The sequence below is a fragment of the Centruroides vittatus genome, unplaced genomic scaffold (assembly GCF_030686945.1).
Source record: "Centruroides vittatus isolate TY-2023 unplaced genomic scaffold, ASM3068694v2 contig_3067, whole genome shotgun sequence".
Taxonomy (NCBI): Eukaryota; Metazoa; Arthropoda; class Arachnida; order Scorpiones; family Buthidae; genus Centruroides; species Centruroides vittatus.
The window spans coordinates 218,911-238,523 of NW_027121970.1; positions in this window are offsets into that span (position 1 = coordinate 218,911).

Here is a 19,613-nt window from a genome sequence, read left to right on the forward strand (position 1 = left end):
AATTGTAATTAAATTTTGACATATATTCTGCTATGTTTGGATTTTGAGATTTTAGGTAAAGAATTATTTTAAATTTGTTTTTAATGCTTTTCCATTGTGAATGATTTATTTAAATAAAAAATAGTTCAAGAAATATAGTTACAGAAAAATCTTATAAACCTTCACCTTCTATTTTTATAAAATAATAAAAACAAGTACAAAATATTTCCCAACTATAGAATGAGTTGAAGTTGTTAGATTCCAATTTTAGATTTAGAATTTGGACGTTGTGCTATTTATCTGATACATTTTAGTTCTATATGTTCCAGTTTGAAGCCATAATCCATAATCCATATTAGCAGTGCATGTCCTTTTGGGAACATAAGAGTCAATTAATCTTGCTACCTCCAGAAGAAGCATGAGAACAAATATATTGGGGTGTATTCTATCTCTCTGACAAGACTTAACAGAAGATTTGATGGGTTGATGAGGCCACCCACTCTAATCACTACCCACCGAGTGCACCAAACTTTTTTATAAATACCACCTCAATTCCACCACCTTAGCCACTTCTGCTTGTGACCCTGACATTGTGGTCAAGTAAGAATTCTCCTTAGGACATATAACAGAGCATAACTCAGATATTTAGAAACTTTGTATATCTCCAGAAATTCAAGCAGTGCACAGATATCAATTTTGATCGATTCATTCCCACCAACACAATTGTGTTACCTGTGAGATTAACATGATGCCCACTCCACCCATCATCAAGCGGTCTTTAGAAGCTCCTGTGACAGAATATCTGAATTCAATGTTGAATCCTAATGCCTGAAGATGTCCATTTAAGAGGGAAGAAAATGTTTGCTGAGATAAAATTTGGTTTTTTGTGTGTAGTTTGCTTACATTAAAAACATGTCACTTATACTTAAAGATAATGTTAACTAGTAGTTACCAGTTAAGTAAAATATAGGACATTGTTTATCCTAAAGAAAATATTTCTGCATCCATAATTATTTTGCTTCAAGAATGATGATTGGGCCTTCTGGTTTTCCCCAGACCCAGAAAAAATTCTTAAAGTGAAATAATCTCGGAAGCAGTGTCATTAGATCATACCGTAAGAAATGTCTCGAGAAAAGAATTATACGACAGTTTGTCTGGTGATAAAATTGACATTCACGATGTCATCAGATGGTCCTCCAGTCAATATGAAATATCTAGCAGATTTTGACAAAAGTTTGAGATCACAAGGGACCATGCATGTCTCCAACTTGCAAATCTCCATTTGGTGCATAATTTTTTTGATGCAAATATAACAGCACAGACATATCAAAGAATTGCTGTGCAATCTTTTGTTGGTTTCACAGATGTACATTGTTTTTTCTAAATGTATATGAAGTACAGTAAGACCCCTCTTAATGCTGCCCGCTTAATGCTGTTTCGGTATTGCGCGGTAGTGTTGGAATTCCCCGAGATCGCACGCAGCATTGCGATTCCCCGAATGCATGTTTGCTGCGTCACAGTTGATTTATGATCGGTCATCAACTTTATTGTGTGTATAAAGATATAAACATATTATTTTATTTTATTGTGATAAATACGGCATTTTTTAGTTTTTACAATGGGTGATTGCAAAGAAAAAGAAAGTAAAGCGACAAGAAAAAGCATTTCTCTGGAAACTAAAATGCAGGTGCTCAGACGATTAGATGCAGGTGAATGGCAATCTGATATTGGCACTGCGTTAAATTTGTCAACTTCAACAATACGGACAATTTTAAAAAATAAAGAAAAAATCGTATCATCAACTACAGCCACAATGACTTCGGCAACAAAAATTACCCGTACCAGAAACAATGTGTTTGAGGAAATGGAAAAACGACTTTCCATCTGGATTAACGATGAAGTTGAACGCAATATGCCATTAAGTCAAGCAATTATAATGGAAAAAGCAAGAAAATTTTTTAACCGTATTCAGAATGAAAAAAGCGACACGAGTGAAAATTTCGTAGCTAGTCTTGGGTGGTTTAATCGATTTTTAAAAATAGAAACAATCTTCATAACATACAAGTTACTGGAGAAGTGGCAAGTGAAGATACAAAAGCAGCTGCATCATTTCCAACAACATTAAGAGCAATCATTGAACAAGGGAATTATCCTCCTGAATTAGTTTTCAATATTGATGAAACGGGCCTTTTCTGGAAGAGAATGCCAAAACACATTTTTTTTTCCCCGTGAAGAAAAGCGAGCATCAGGATTTAAAGCTACAAAAGATTGTTTAATACTTCTACTGGGTGGTAATGCTAATGGAGACTTTAAATTAAAACCACTGCTTGTTTATCATTTCAAAACCCCAAGAGTAATGAGGGGAATTTCAAAAGCATCTTTACCAGTAATTTGGGAGTCCAGTAAAAGATCTTGAATCACTATGAAAATTTTCCAGAATTGGTTTACCGAACATTTTTGCCCATCTGTTAAATGCTACTGTGAATTTAAAAAACTAGAACCGAAAGCTCTACTTTTGATCACTAATGCTCCAAGCCATCCAATGCATTTGTCTGACTTAACAACACGCATTCCAGTAGAAGTGGTTTTCCTGCCGCCAAATACAACTTCATTAATCTAACCAATGGATCGAGGCATAATATTGAATTTTAAAGCTTATTATCTGCGGCGGACATTCCGACAACTGATTGATAAAACAGATGGAGCAGATAAACAATCCATTAGAGATTTTTGGAAAAACTATATCATCATGGATGCTGTAGACAACAGTCAATCTTTCATGGAATGAGGTGACCGAGAAATGTTTTGAAAGGAGTATGGAAGAAAGTGTGGCCGGAGCTAAGCAAGGATGTTGACACAAGAGAATCCATTGTTAATGTTGACGAAATTGTCAAGCTAGCTAATGAAACAGGGTTGGATAATATAAATGCGCAGGATATTGAAGAATTATTGCAAGTTACAACTGGAGAAAGTTTCTCCAACGACAATCTTAAAGAATTAGTAGAACAGCAGATGCATGAAGATGACGAAATTAGCATTTCTGAAGATGAGGAACAAAAGGAACTTTTAACGGATTTTCTAAAAAAAGTTTAGCCAGTATAACGGAAATAATGGATCAGTTTATACAAAATGATTTAAATTTTGATAAAGTTCAAAGGTAAGACGAAGTGTCACGGATGCGATGTCTTGCTATCGACAACTGCTTGCTGAACGAAACAGGAAAAGGCAAACAACGTTAGATGACTACTTCACAAAGAAACAAAAGATGTCAAATGAGGAAGAACCTTCCTCATCGCAAACATAACTTCTTTACTCAAACTTTTATTTTTATTTCTATGAATGTTTTATGAATAAATATCAATATTAGCAATAAATAAGTCTCTAATTAATGTAATAAAAATATTTAACAATATTAGTTTTTTTTTCTGTAACATTTAAATTTTTTTGTTCTCTGTTCTGTTTCCGTATCCCCATTATTTACGTGTTAAGATGACCCTGTTTTAATGCTGTTTCGTTTAGTGCTCTGTCATCTAGAAACACATCCCCCGCGTTAAACGGGGTCTTACTGTATTTAAGCTGTTGGGTATGAATGGTGATCTATGTAAGCAATAGATGGCTTACAATAGTTCTATGATAACACACAACACACACTGAATATTGGGATATTGGCAAACCATATAGAATACATATTGAACAAAGAAAGGTAATTGCAGACTGCATATTCATACTACTTTTTTAGTAGGAGAGCATAAAATTGCTTACTTCTAAGTAATGTCTTTACCTACTTTGATAAAAGAAATTTTTTAGAGAAGACAATTGTCTTCTCTAAATGCATAAATATGCATTACATATTCTTGATTCTATCCTCCTCCTATCCTTTTTACTTTTGTACATGCAATGCAAAATTTTGTAATCACTAAAGTAATCTTTTTTTTTTTTAGATTTGATATCTAAACCTTAACAATGGTTTTTCTGATATTTAATTTAATCAATCTGAATGATCATGAAGGAAAAGCTTTTGCTTTAGATTTTTCTAAGTTGTAATTTTGCATTTAAATTACAATATTAATGTTGTTAAATATATCACTTACGTGTTTACAGATGGAGTCTGGGATACCTTACAAGTAAGTATAAATCATACACGATTACTTTGGTCCATTTCAAAGTCACACCGAACCAAAAAGTGGCAGGCTCGATAGACGCCACCCCATGGCCGTTTATTTGTTAGAAAAATTTAAAAATAATACAAAGGACACATAACAAATCATTGCCACACATAGGTAATGACAGAAGAGAAATGTAACAAATGTTGATAATTAAATAGCAGTAAATGCAGACTTCTTTTTTCTGTTATTTACACTAAAGTATTTTGGTTTTGTATATGTTACCGGCAAAACCCGACTTTATGCCAAACTAGTTTGGCGTAAGCGTGTCGGGCCAAACTAGTTTAGAATTATTATTCAAGTATATTAATGGTTAAAATTAAATTAAAAGGCAATCAATTAGATGAACAATATTTATTCAAACATAGTCTACTTAATTATAAAAAAACGGGGTTAATGATACCCTAGGTATCGAAAGTGGCGGCTCGTCTCAGAGTCCAGCAATCAGAAGACAGGGAACAGTGGGGACGTGCGTTCTAACCTAACCTATTCTAATAGTCTACTTAATAATTATGGTAATTTATGTTTCAATAAATATTGTTCATTTAATTGATTGCCTTTTAATTTTATTTTAACCATTAATATACTTGAATAATAATTTTAAACTAGTTTGGCATAAAATCGGATTTTGCCAGTAACATATATACTTTTGCTCCAATTAAACTCGGAAAATTTTCTGCTTTATTATTAAATTTAATAGTGAAAACCTTATTTTTAAAATTTACCCCCAATTATGTGGGAAAGTCATTTAAATAACAGATTATAACTTTTTCACTTAAAGAAATTGTTGGTGATTATATCAAAAAATAAGGTACAATGGTGGATAAAGTGTATCGTGAAGCAGTCCACAAGCTTTCAGATGCCCTAAAGAAAAGTTTTTGGTGTGGCCTTTAACCAACTTTAAACCGCCTCTATTACCTTTGTATCATCAGAAACTTTTGACTTCTCAAACATTCTTTCAAAGGTCCAATGAACAAAAATAGTGTGAAGTCGGTACTACAGTCTGGATGTTTTGTTGCCCCAAATTTCAGATCTTTTAGTGTATCCACTGTATGCATAATCGTGTTGGTGCATGACAGTGTCCAGCCCTAAACTCTGAGAGAAATCCTTGATGTTTCAATCTTATTGCAAGTTTGACTTATTTACTAGCATGTCACATTACTGTATCAAGCATTAGTCAGTTTGACACTTTTCCTAAAAGTGCATTAATATATAGGGCCATTGGCATGCCATGGAAACTTGTCTTTATTTTTTTTAAATCTTTCCACTCTCCCGATTTAAACAACAGTCTCCATACTGAACCTTCATTCTTCTATAGATTTCAGATGATTTTTCTCCCTCTAACCATAAAAAAACAAATGGCACTTTGTTGCTCTTCTGTGGTACATTTCAACAGCAGTGCAGCCATGTTGTACGAGCTATTGCACGGGTGCTTAACCATCACGACCCCTATAAGACGTATGCCGATTTCTTAATCTAAAATTCATGGATATATATTACTAAGTAACAGGAATTTTAATGACTTTCCTACATTCATTTTTAGTATTATATAGTACTGCTCCATAAAAACAGACTGTCTTTAGTTCAGCATTTCTTGATTTTACACTAAACTTCAGTTTTAGGAAGTCAAACATTCAGGTGATTTCTATCATGTAACATCAAATTGAAAATATTTGATTTTTGGGTCCTGAATTTGAAAAGAATGTCTTTTCCAGTTATAAAATTTTCAAAAAAGGCACAGAAAAAACAAAAGAAAGAGATTATATACTTAATGTTTGTTATAACCATTAGATCCTTTGATTGCTTGCTTTTTACAAAAGAAACTTTCAATTTAATATAAATGAAAAAGAAATGAAATGTAAATGAACACTTTTCAATTTAAGCATATAATAAACTACATACTGGAAATGGAATACGTAAAAAAACTACACCTTTATAAATCCATCAAAAATGTTTTCAATTGTTTTAAACGATCTCCGTCAGTTACAGAAAATTCGAACATAAAATGAATTTGAAATAAATATAAAAATTAATGGAAAAATGCCCTTGGACGAAATATATCAGGTCAGTCCATAAGTTCGTGCGCATTTTTATGACCTTGAGAAAAATCTTGTTTTGCTGTTAAAAATGTCAGTCTAATGTGATAATTTTTACATCGAAGTGTTAAATTGGATCTCATTCATATAATACTGTTCAGAATTGTGAACATTTCAGTTGTTTACTTTCGTTAAAATGGAAGTAACCGACGAATATAAAAGACACGTTTTATACTTTTTATTTTTAAGTGGTGAGAATGCTACAAATGCAGCCAAAAAAATAAATACTGTACATAATCAAATCGTAATTAGTTCAAGGACTGCGCAGAAGTGGTTTGAAAGATTTAGAAACAATGATTTTAGTGTGGAGGATAAAGCTCGTACCGGAAGATCCGTCGTTGAAGTCGACGGATCTTCCGGTACGAGCTTTATCCTCCACACTAAAATCATTGTTTCTAAATCTTTCAAACCACTTCTGCGCAGTCCTTGAACTAATTACGATTTGATTATGTACAGTATTTATTTTTTTGGCTGCATTTGTAGCATTCTCACCACTTAAAAATAAAAAGTATAAAACGTGTCTTTTATATTCGTCGGTTACTTCCATTTTAACGAAAATAAACAACTGAAATGTTCACAATTCTGAACAGTATTATATGAATGAGATCCAATTTAACACTTCGATGTAAAAATTATCACATTAGACTGACATTTTTAACAGCAAAACAAGATTTTTCTCAAGGTCATAAAAATGCGCACGAACTTATGGACTGACCTGATAGATAAACAAACTTAAATAAGGTCAAAATATGGTGAAAAAGAATAAATATAACATCAAAATTAGCATTATCATTAATTATTGTAAAATGATCTCCAAGCAGTTGACAATGCATCTGCATCTCTATGGTTTATACAGTCAGTTCCCATGTGCACCTTGAAGATTTAATTTCTCGAGATGCTTCACCGCTTGTCTATTTGATGATGATCTGATGATTGCCGCCCGATCCCATTGGATGCTAACATCTTGTCTTGCATATGCCGCTAGAACAGTGCTGTCCAGGTTCTTATTGTATATTTGTGTTCCTTGAGCCTTTGTTTTAATTAAAATGCACGTCGTTGCTCCCACATAAGAAAGATTATAAAGGTAGCAAAGATAGTTTACCATGGACAGGCAGATGTTGAAAAGAATTTTTTTGAAAATACACAGAGTGGCCAAAAAATTAGAGACATCTTCTAATAATGAGTTGATCCGCCTTTAGCTCTGATCACAGCCGATATTCTTCTTGGTGTGTACTCAACAATTGTTACTTTGCTGAGGAATGTTGGCCCATGCTAACATAATAGCAACTCTAAGTTGGATCAGTTTCCAAGCTGGTGGTGTTTCCAAGCTTTGAAGCGATCTTTTGACTGTTCCACAAATGCTCCATAGGTTTGAGGTCAGGAGACTGAGCTGACCATGGAAGCAGGTTAAACTATAATTGGTCTCAAATTGGTTTGAGTAACATCAATTGAGCATGGTTACAAAGTCACTTTCAGCAGGACAATGCACCATCTCCATCAGAGAACATTACTGCCATAAACGAGTGTACGTGATTGGCAACGATGTTGAAATAAGCTGTTCTATTCAGAGATGTGTTCACAAATATCAATGGGCCCAGTGTAACTTTTTTTTTCCCACAAAATCACCAGACTTAACAGAATTTCAAGTGATGGAGCATGGGAAATGTTGCATGCAAATTTTTGGACACACAATGGTTATTTGTCTGTTGGAATGAAAACTGGCCACTCCAAAAATAAAAATTGAACAAATTTAAAATAGGCTTATGTAAAACAAAAAACTCAATCCCGGAACTGAACAATAGAACAACAAAGTAACTTACCAATAAACCTCTCATACAGTCCAACAATATGATATCCAGACACTATCATCCCTGAAGGCCTTTTGGGTAGGTCAAAAATGTTGAATTCTAAAATGCAACGTTTTATGAACCGTGGGCTACACACTTGAAACTTGACTGTACCGAAATTTAAAAGTGCATATTCCATGGTTCGTAAGCCATTCCATTTTGGAACTCCACACATTTTCCTCCTTCTTTGGGATAGTGTCTGGATATCATACTGCTGGACTTGCATGAGATTTGTTGATATGGTGATACATTTCTTTGTTGTAAAACAAAGAAATGTATAAAGATTTCCTTAGTCTAAAAAGACTTACAAAACATTCTTTTTGAAAAGATTCATTTTCATTGTAACATGCATAATGATTTTTTTATATTTTGCTGATCAGTTTCAAATAATAAAATTCAATTGTAGAATATTATGTAGTACATGCTTGTACTTTGTCCTAAAATTTTAATATAAATGTCTCATATTTTTTTCACGAGGGTGTCTTGCATAAAAAATATAATATAAGCATTTGATAACTATTACTATATAAACAAAAATAAAACGAGATATATTTGTTCATCTCATGTTATAGTGTAAAGGTTTTAAAAATACATGACACACATTTGTTCTTTGAACTTCATATTGACATTAAAAAAATTCAAAACAGTGATAATAAAAACAATCACATACACTATAAATGATATATCAACTATTTGATTAATTTATGAGCATGTTAAAAATGATGATAACGTGCATATTCTAATAAATTTTCAGGTTTAACAGTTTTATTTTTACAAAAACATCTTGACCTGTTGTTTACTCTCTTTAATTTATCAATTATTATTGTTTTGATGATTATTTTTGATAAAACTTGGACTTTGATTTTAGATGTGTAATTTCAACAAGTCAAAAGCTTAGCTTTTGGAATATCACCAAAAACAATACACTTATTAGTCTAATTTTTTTACTTGATGTCAGCTTAAATTATACTCAAAGTTAAATTTTGCATAATGAAAATTTTTGAATGCAAGTATGAACTTTAAATTTGTAATTTAAACATAGCAAAGTATTCCAACTTACAAACTTATGGTATTTAAGAAAACTGAAGCATATTTTATTGAAATTTCAGTAAAGTAACATTTTTTATGTAAAGGTTGATTTGAAAGAAGGTGCAGTTTATACAATGATGTAGGTTATAATATCAAATTAAAATATGGTGATCATTCTTTCATCTTTGTTTACCTGCTTATCTATGTAAAGACAGACAGAAAAAGAAACTCCTTTGCTCTCCCCTGTTATGCTGGTTTTTGTTATTTCTTGAATTTCTCTTCTTCAGAAGTTGGGAAATTTTCATTTACAATACAGGTACTCCTCACTTTACGAGCGAGTTCCGTTCCAACGACTACGTCGTTAAGCGAGGAGCTTGCGCCAGGAATATAGGATCGTTGTAAAATTATACAAATTATGCAACAAACTTCAAATTTATTCATAAAAAGACTATTATATTATGCTATTAGCCTATTATAATACGCTTAGTGCGCATGTCACCATACGCCACTGATTGACACTCAAGTTGAGAAAGGGGATTCCCCGAATTGCAGGTCAAAACTCTAGTGGTCGTAAGTGCAAGTGGTCATTAAGCAGATAGACTACAGGTACTCCTCACTTTACGACCTGAGGAGAGCAATGATGATAGAAAATCAATACAAATTTTATTTCATTTTCTATCTTAATGGTTTAGTGATCTGATAAGTCAATACTAAATGCAGTTATAATGTTTGATGAATAATAATAAACGAAATTTATATCTAGGTTTATATCTACGAAAAGACAAATATGAAAGTTGTCAATTACTAAACTTTGTTATTCCATACTTTCCCTCTGTTATAGAATAACCAGGAAAGACAAGTTACCTTTATTAATTTTATTTTTTGACCATTCAATGTATTTTTAAAGCTTTAAAATTTGCATTCTATGCAAGGCACAATCTATTCTGCCTGTGCAAAGTTGCACATTGATCCCATTATATCACTTGTTGGGCTAGTGATAAGCACCTACCTAGACAGGGACAGACTATGATAACACCTTGCTATTGGTTTTTCTGGGATTCTCAGTTGCATTTTGACATTTTTGGGTGGTGGTGACAATGAGTACTTCCACTATTTATGATTCAGAAACAAAGCAGATGAGCATAGATAAACCCAGCATTTTCGACCATCTGGTAACTATGAACAAAAGTCATTCAGGCTGGAGTGACAGAGCGCCAAGTTGTGCATGCATAATTCCACCTTTGCTTGCTTTTGGAAAAGGTCAGCATTCTTGGAACCCACCATCAGTTTAAATAAAATATATTTTATTGTGACTAATGCCAAGTTTATACCATTGATGGTGATTAGTCTGTCTGCAAGCAGCAGTTCCTCCACTTTCAATACCATATTGTCATTCTGAGCAGATGATTGCCATCCACTGCAAGAGTCATTCTCCAGGGAGATATGACCACACCAAAATTCATGCTTTCACCTTTTTTGCGACACCTTTAATCTTTAATGAAATCTTTGTGATGAGATTTACATCTCTACAGTCACCATGATGATATTTTTCTGTACAATTTGTTGGGAAGTTCTCTAGTGGGAAATCTGTGAATCACATGATACTGTAGCACTCAAACTGCAAGAGCGGTTTTCCACCCACTCTTGCAGTTTGAGAGTGATTACAGATAGTGCAAGTGTTATACTTCTGTCATGCTTCCGTCTATGTGAGGTATGAAACTTTTTGACTGGCTTTCATATTAATTCATAAACAGAGGAAATGGGAAATAATAAACATTGAGTTCATCAAATGGAGTTAAATGCATATTACAAAGCTATTAAAAAGTAACTGACTGTCCTGATTATCAAGTATTTTTAAATGTTTTTAGTGAAAATTGTTAACAGGTTGAAACTTACATTCACTTTAAGTTTTTATTAATACAAATGTCTTCAAAGCAAAAAAATAAGCCCACATGATTGTGTATTACACATCCTGAAGTATGGAGGAGATTACATCATGCAGGCCCTCACAAACCATCTGAACCACTGCTGGAGGAAGGAAAATGCCCCTAGGGACTGGCAAAGAGAATATTCAGGAAACCTTACTGATTGTATGTTTTTCTTAGGAACAACTGGAAAGGTGTTACCCTTCTCTGGGTTCTTGGAAAAGTCTTCTGCTAGTTTTCCTATAGAGGTTAAAGGGAGCAGTTGGACCAATCCTGAAGGAAGAGCAAGCTGGCTTCAGAGAGATTGTTCACATGATCATCCCTTTGCTCTATGATATTCCAAAGAATAATGTCTGGAGTTCCAGAAATCAGTTTTTTAAAGTCAACAAAGCTGATTATCAGCTTTTGAAGTTGTCCATTGTGAATCGCTGTGGAATATTGTTAGATCTTATGGCATACCACAGTAATACATTAATATTTTTAAGAACTTGTATCTGGAGTCTACCTGCTGTATAAAGACGCATAACACCAGTTTCAATTTTGAAAAAATTGGTGTATCTAGGGCTACACTCTCTCACTACAGAATCTATGACCAGGAGGAACAGTAATAATGAGGCAAGCAATGGCCATCCCTGGTGCAAGAATTCCATAGAGAGGACAGATGCAACACAAATCTGGACTTTGCTGATGACATTGGGTACACTTCTGATACCAGTGCAAAGTATAGCCAGAAGGGTGGGATTGCAGATCAGAAGTGATAAAAATAATGTCCATAAATAGGCAAACAAAAGTAAAAATTATAGTTGGGAGTGAAATAATGGATAAAATGGAAGAGTTCTGTTATCTTGAGAGCATGTTATCGTCAGATGACAGCATTGACATCGATATAAAATGCCGACTTGGTAAAGCATTGGCTGTCTTTCAGAGACTTTGTGCAGTCTGGTCCATACAAGCATTCAGTACAGTGATACATCTATAACATCATTGTCATTCCAACTGCAATCTGCATCTATAAAACATGGAAAGACAAAAAGAAGATTACTCAGAAACTGAACATATTCCATCAATGCTGTCTTTGAAGGATACAGTCACAATATGTAATTCTAAGTATCACAAATGAGGAAGTCCTCAGAAGTGGCCTACACGAGCTACAGGACGTTGTTAGAGCATAGAATGCATTTTTTAGGACATGTACAGTACAGTACTTCATCTGCCAGAGGAATGCTTACTAAAAGTAGCCTTGAAAATAGAAACCACATGGTGGAAAAAGGGAACAAGGTAGACCACAATCTGGCACTCTACATATAAAGATGATCAGCATTCTGTGGGATGATGCTGAAACCATTTCAGCCAACCATATTTGCTTGAGACTGCTGGTTGCCCAGCATGCTACTTGGCTCAGGAGGATCTAAGACTAAGACTGTGTATTATAATAAATTAGAAATTAACCTTACTTTTGCCTTAGAAGTACCAATTATGCAATAAGAAAATATCAAATACAGTAATACCTTGGTTTTTGTTGACTCTTGTTATCAATATTTTTTGTAAAAAAAAAAAAAAATCAACAAAAACCAAAGTTTTGTCTTGGATTTTGTCAGTGTGCCCATGTGACCTTGCTGATAATTTTGTGAAAAAAAGGGCAACCCACGCATTTTCCTGCTCAGTGTGGTGTTGTGTAAGCATTAACCTGTGTCTAGCCAAACAGTCTCAATGTTTTCCTTTCCTATTCGTTCATCATGGGACCAAAGAAAGTTTTCACAGCCAGCAGTCCTTCAAAGAAGGCAGGAACATGATCAAGTTGAAGAAAATCATTGAATTGATTGTAAATCAGTTTTGTGAGTGTGGCATTATGATTGCTGAAATCGGCCGCACGCATGGGAAGTCGTCATCTACGATAAGTTCCATTGTGGCAAAAAAGGAAACAATAAAAAATGCTAATGTAGTGAAAGGCATGAATGTGCTAACAAAACAGAGATCGCAAACAATTGAAGATGTCAAACAGTTATTATTAATTTTGATCAATCAAAAACAGTAGATGGTAATTCTATTTTGGAGGCCATCGTATTAGTCTTTTATATTCATTTTTATATTAACTTCTTATAGTATTTAATACTAAAAACAATATTTATTCTCTATAAAATGTGGTTTTGGTATGCATTTTGGAGTGTCTAGAATGAATTAATTATCACTGTTTTCGTTTATTGCTAGATCATATCAATTGCCATTAAAATTTTTTTTACCACCCCATCATTGTTGGAAAGCTTTATTTTTGTTATACTGAATAAAATTCATGTGATTGATTGTAAATCAGTTTTGTAAATATTGCCTATTAAAAAATGTTCTGGACAGCTTGAGTCATTGATGACTAAAAATTTGGGAACTTAGATCATTTATGCTGAAGTAAACTTTCATTTCAATTCAATAATCAACAAAGGATACATAAATAAAACTTTAATCAAAAGCATAATTCATAGTTCAAGAATTCAATTGTTTTAAGATGATTCATTATGTATTTTTACAAAGAGCAAACAAAATATATGATCTCAATCAAATTCAGTATACTGTACAATTATCTATTCAAATACAAATTAAGTTGTAGTTTACTACTAAAAACTTGACTAGTTGTTGAATATTCAAGAATAAATGTTTTTGTTTCTATTATTATATCAGTTAATAAAAAGTAAATTTATTTTTATTTAACTTATGAACCCAAAATTTTTCTATATTTAAAGTATTTGTAAAAGTTGATTGACTTAATTCATTCATAGGCATGGTGTTTTTTATCTTTGGCAGATTTTAAAATATAAACCTAAAAATATACAGTAATAAAAAAATGATTCGTCTAAATAATAATAATCTTATCCAGTAAAATTGCCAAACCACACAAATACTAAATCAACTTGGATGGGGGAAAAATACTCTGTTATAATGTTAAAGTAAACTAAATGAAAAAACTGTTGTTGTCTGATACAGAAACTTGTGCATTTTATGATACATTCAAACAATTTTGATATGTGCACCCTGAATGACATGGCAGAGGTCCAACCCATACTCCACATCCAACTAGCTATTCAGCAACATTTGTGATGTGACATTGGCAATAATAGCTTGATTAAATTTGCATTTCAAATGATTTATGCTCTCCATAGGTGTTTGGTACACATGGTCCTTCACAAGACCCTACAGGGAAAAGTCCAGTGGGGTAAGATCTGGGGAGTGTGGAGGCCAAGAGAATGGTTCAGATTCTCTCTGATCCATCTTCCTGGGAACAGCCTACCCAAAAATTCTCACACCTGAGCTACAAAGTTGGCTGGAGCTCCAGGAGAAAGCTGAAGAACAGCATATGTTCAGATAATTTGTTCCTCTCACTGTCATAATAGACCCATTTTTCTTTGCTGAAAAAATTAGCCTATTATCCTGTTTTTCCATTAATGCACACCACACATCTACTTTTGAGTCTCTTTCAACCTCGTGAAGATTTGATTGGCCTATTAACTTCCTACAGATATGAAAAGTTGCTTCATCAGAGAAGCACACTTTGTCCAGGAAAGCATTGTTCTCTGCAATATTACATTTGCTGAGAATGTTTTGGGTCTATTATTTATGTTTATCCTCAGGATAGATTTGCTGGTGTATCTGAATCTCTTCAGCCTGTAAATGTAGGGTAGATGTACCAGTTCTGGCCAGAAAACAAATTTAACTTAAAAATATAATCACCACATATTCAAATCTGTCCAATGAAACAAACTTTTATTGTTAACTGTTGACATTGTTAACAATAAAAGTTTGTTTCATTTGTGATTATATTTTTAAGTTAAATTTGTTTTCTGGCCAGAACTGGTACTACACTGGCCAAAACTGATACATCTACCCTAATCTTTTGTAGACGACATCATGGACTGAGGAATGCCAAACTCCAAACTGGTTTGTCAATTCTTTGGACTTCTAATGAAGGCTGTCCAAATTCTTTGTGTTATCCTCAGACACCTTCCATTTGTTTTCTTTCCATGACTAGACTCAAGACAGCCAGTTTCTCATAATTTTATCCCATTTAACAACACTCACATAAGAACAGTATCATGATGTCTAAGGTTAATTCACTTTGAAATTTTCATTGCACACACTTCACAAGAATACAGAACACTTTCTGTTGAAACATTACCATCTTTGCACATTCTGGTCATGTGTAACAGCAGCACCATGGTGTGGTATTTTTCATAAATTGCCACAGATATCATTGTCATTTATACAAGTATTTTCAATCAGAATCTAATACAATGAAAGATGTAGGTTTAACATTACAAATGTTTATAAGCCAGACACCCTGTATAATGAAGACATATATTGCACGTTTTATCCGAAGTAGCCTATCATTGTATCATGCACACAGGGAGACAAACCAAATTAGCAATATAACTGATGTATCTATCCATTACTGGCTTCTGTGCTTTGGATAATGTTATATTTCTCATTGGAAAAGAAAAAAAATGAAGGATTACTGTATATATCTGCATTCAAGCAGATGGGTGGGTGGTGATTTAATTTGTGGTGACCAATATGTGAACTTAACATCGCCACCAGAGTGTATAGGATATAAAAAGCCCTCACCCAGAAAGGGTTTTGTCTATTTGATAACTGCATTATCATCTAGCAATGTTGAATTTCTATCATCGTTTCCTGTGAAATGTCACACACATGCAAGCAAGAACATCATTGTTCCTAGCCAGAAGCAAGAACAACCATAAAATAGCATGGGCTCCAGAAGCATGACTTACATTCTCTCAATGAGATTGAAAGTCACCAGAGGGTGCATAGAAGAATATAAAAAGCCAGTTTGAACCTGTGCCCAGCACCTTTTACACTGCTTGTGATTCCTCATACAGTGACTGCAATGATTGTGAATTCTGAACTTTTTGTTGGCAAACAATGCCACAAATTAATTATTTGCATCTAACAGAGTTGTCATTTACTGAAGAGTTATGCACTAATTGAAAACAACCAACATTCAAGTCAAAAATCATTACTTTTGTAATAAGACTTGATTACCTTTAAAAGAATGTTAAATTATTGTTTCATTCATCATTAATACTAACATATCTCGAAAAGAATTATATGGATAAGCCCAGAGTTTTGCTGAATTTCCATAAAAAATAATCATTTGATAGTTTTATCATATTATATTATTTGAATTTAGATAGTCTACATTCTAAGGAGTTAGTAAAGTAGATGCACAACATATGGCTAAATGTTTCAAAAACATATTTACCAACATGTATTGTTACACAGAATACTAGTAAACTCACTTATTTAAATTATACTGAACTCAAATATGCAGGAAATTAAAATAATATTGACATACAGTAATTTCATTTCAAAGTTATATGCACTACAGAAAGTGTCAGTCTGTGAAATGCAACTGTCTTTTTTTCTTCTATTTTAATAGTAATTGAGATGCAAGTTGTTTTTTGTGCAGTTAAGAAAAGCTTTCCTATTTACATCAAAATATATTTAATTGTTAATGTATTCAGTTAATAAAATTTTCTGTATCAAAAGGGCAATGCAGTAGCATTGTACTAATAAGTTTGATCCTCACTGAACACATTTCAGCAATACTTACAAATCCAAATTATTCAGTCTCTATTTCATCCAAATGTTTATTTGTTGGAGTCACCTTCCAAAGATCAACATGACTCCAGCAATAAAAGAAGTTACTTGCATGTACAGTAGTTCCATAATTTGTAAATAAATGCATTTCATCAAATGGTAAAATGTCACAAGAGGTACAGCTGAAACTACTGGTTTAATATTGATGAAACGGGTCTCAAAAGAAGCACAAAAAAATCAATTGAATGACATCATTTCTCAGATTTTGAATCTCTTCAACAATTCTCAAGATATAAAAAATATTCACAAATTAGATAATATAATGTGAAGACATCGTTTTCTTTTTCAACACCTCAAAAACAAGTCTTTGTGGCATTTTTTACTCTATGTGAGGCTACTCATCCATCTTAGTATGTAAAAATGTTGTTCCAGGGATATGGCACAATCATAAAATTCTATTAAAAATTCAAGTTATTTGCACATTTATTAAACCAATCAAATTTTTATACAAATTTTAATCATACTTTAGGGCAGGGGTGGGCAATCCGCAACCTCTGCTTCATAAGGCCCATATTAATATTTTATGTGGCCCGCATCACACAGAATATTTCAAAAATATATATAAAATAAAATGAAGATTCTAAATACCATCATCAAGGAGTCTATAGTCATACTAAATACTAAGAGCCCACTTCATACATGAGTGTGGTAGTTTAACTTTACAGCACTATACGAAGTGTAGAGAGAAGTTTTAAAAATGTTTTCTGTTGTTTCATTGGTATTTTGGTTTCTTTGCAAATTATAATAGGAACAGTATATACTATTAATCTGTATCTAAGCCAAGAAAACAAAATACAGATTTTTACAGTGCCTTTTTCAGTAAATATAGAAAATGTACTACATGAACTTATATCGCAGATAATAGACTTACATAGTAATTTACATTTGAAAGATATTTCTGTAGAAAAAAATTTGATAGATTTTTATAAACTTTTATCAAAGAAAATCAATTTTCCAATGTAACAATAGAACTTTTGCTACATACATTTTTATTTTTTAAAACTTTGAGCAGCACTTGAAGTCCAATACACCACTGATTACACTGGACAACAATGATTTTGTTTCGGGCTCAAAATTAGCATATTCTTATGTATTTTCATCTGCTGAATTCAAAAATCTCCATAAAAATGACCGATTAGCTTTGCTTTGGAGATACAGTGATATGTTATTTTTTAGGAAAAAACAAAACAAGCACCTGATCATTCACTGAGAGATATTTATTCTTAACACAAACGTTTTCAATCCAATCAATGGATCATCATCAGGCGAAATTCGAACATTACAAAAATAGAACAACAAGTTCAAAATACAAAAATATATAACAGCTAACCAAAACGTAACTAACAGTACAATATCATTTCTAAATATCAACAAATTAATAAAATGCTGCTAAAATTAAAATAAAATATTAATATATAACAAACAAAAAGTGTATACAAAATATTAATAATGTTCGAATTTTGCCTGATGATGATCCATTGATTGGATTGAAAACGTTTGTGTTAAGAATAAATATCTCTCAGTGAATGATCAGGTGCTTGTTTTGTTTTTCGTATTATTTTCTGCTGAGCACACTGTATGTTGTTATTTTTTAGAGTCTGCATTTGTATTTTGGAGAAAATTTATTTTTTGGAGGAGTTGTCACACCTCTCACACTGAATAGCAAAACGTTCTCCATATGTTTGTAGGTTATAAACATAATAAATGTAGCTATGACTTTGAGTTTAATATTGCTTCTGTTTTTCTTGGTTAAAATTTCTGGTTTTGGAGTAATTTTGACATGTAATACTGGTTATACCAAAATGCCATGAATATATGTAAATTTAGTGAACAATTTTTGTTATATTCGTAGTGAAATAACATTTTCGTCACAGAAACACAATCTGACGCCTCTTCTGAAGACTGCCTATCCCCATTATTTGGGTATAAAGGTAGGGGTAGGATGAGTCATGGGCTCCACGTTGCAACTCTTGTTCAGTTATACTACGAGAATGACTGAAAAATAAAAAATGATCTATGGCTTTTGCTGTGCCTAAGGTTTGGCGGGAGCCTACAAACCATACAGATGACTGCTATTCTGCTTGATTCCACTTATAAAGGCAGGATTGTCAATGAAGAAAAAAGAAACAAAATACCCAAATATTCCATCTGCAATTCGACCTATTCCACATTCAGATAGTTTACCAGTTCCTACTCCATTCCAACATTATGAGCTTGAAGTAGAAAATGAAGAAAGTGTGGGAGAAGAAGAACCCAACAAGCGTTCCACATTCCATGACCCTGATTTTGAGATAAAAGATGATACACCGCAGACTGAATTAAGCGAAATTGAGTGATCTCATTCAATATCTAGTCTTGTCAAAGAATAAAGCAGAACTTCTAGGGTCAAGACTACAGCAACGGAATCTTCTCCAACGTGATTCAGGGTCTCACAGTACAGAGAACGTCGAAGCGATCCGATTCCTTTTTTTGAGAAGAAAAACAATCTGGTTGTTTGCTGTGATGTTAATGGCTTGATGAATTTTTGAAAATGTTGTTAACATATGTAATTAAAATGGGTCGTTTCTTCTTAAGCCATTAAAATCACATACTGCCACCTCTTGTATATCACGGAAACTAGAGCTAATAAAAATCTTTCTTTGTCATATTCGATTTTATCACCCCAAAATTAGTAAGATTCCACTCATGAAATAAAGGAAACATTCAAAAACATTTTTTTTGTTGTCCAGTGTTATTAACTAATTACATTACTCGTAAATTAATCATTGAATTCCATCTTCTTGAAACTTAATAAGATAGAGACTTGCACAAATATAGATACAAATAATTTTAAAAACTCCATAACAATACAGAATGAACAACTATACCAAATAAATATTATACTGAATAAAGTAATTCAAGATGAACAAA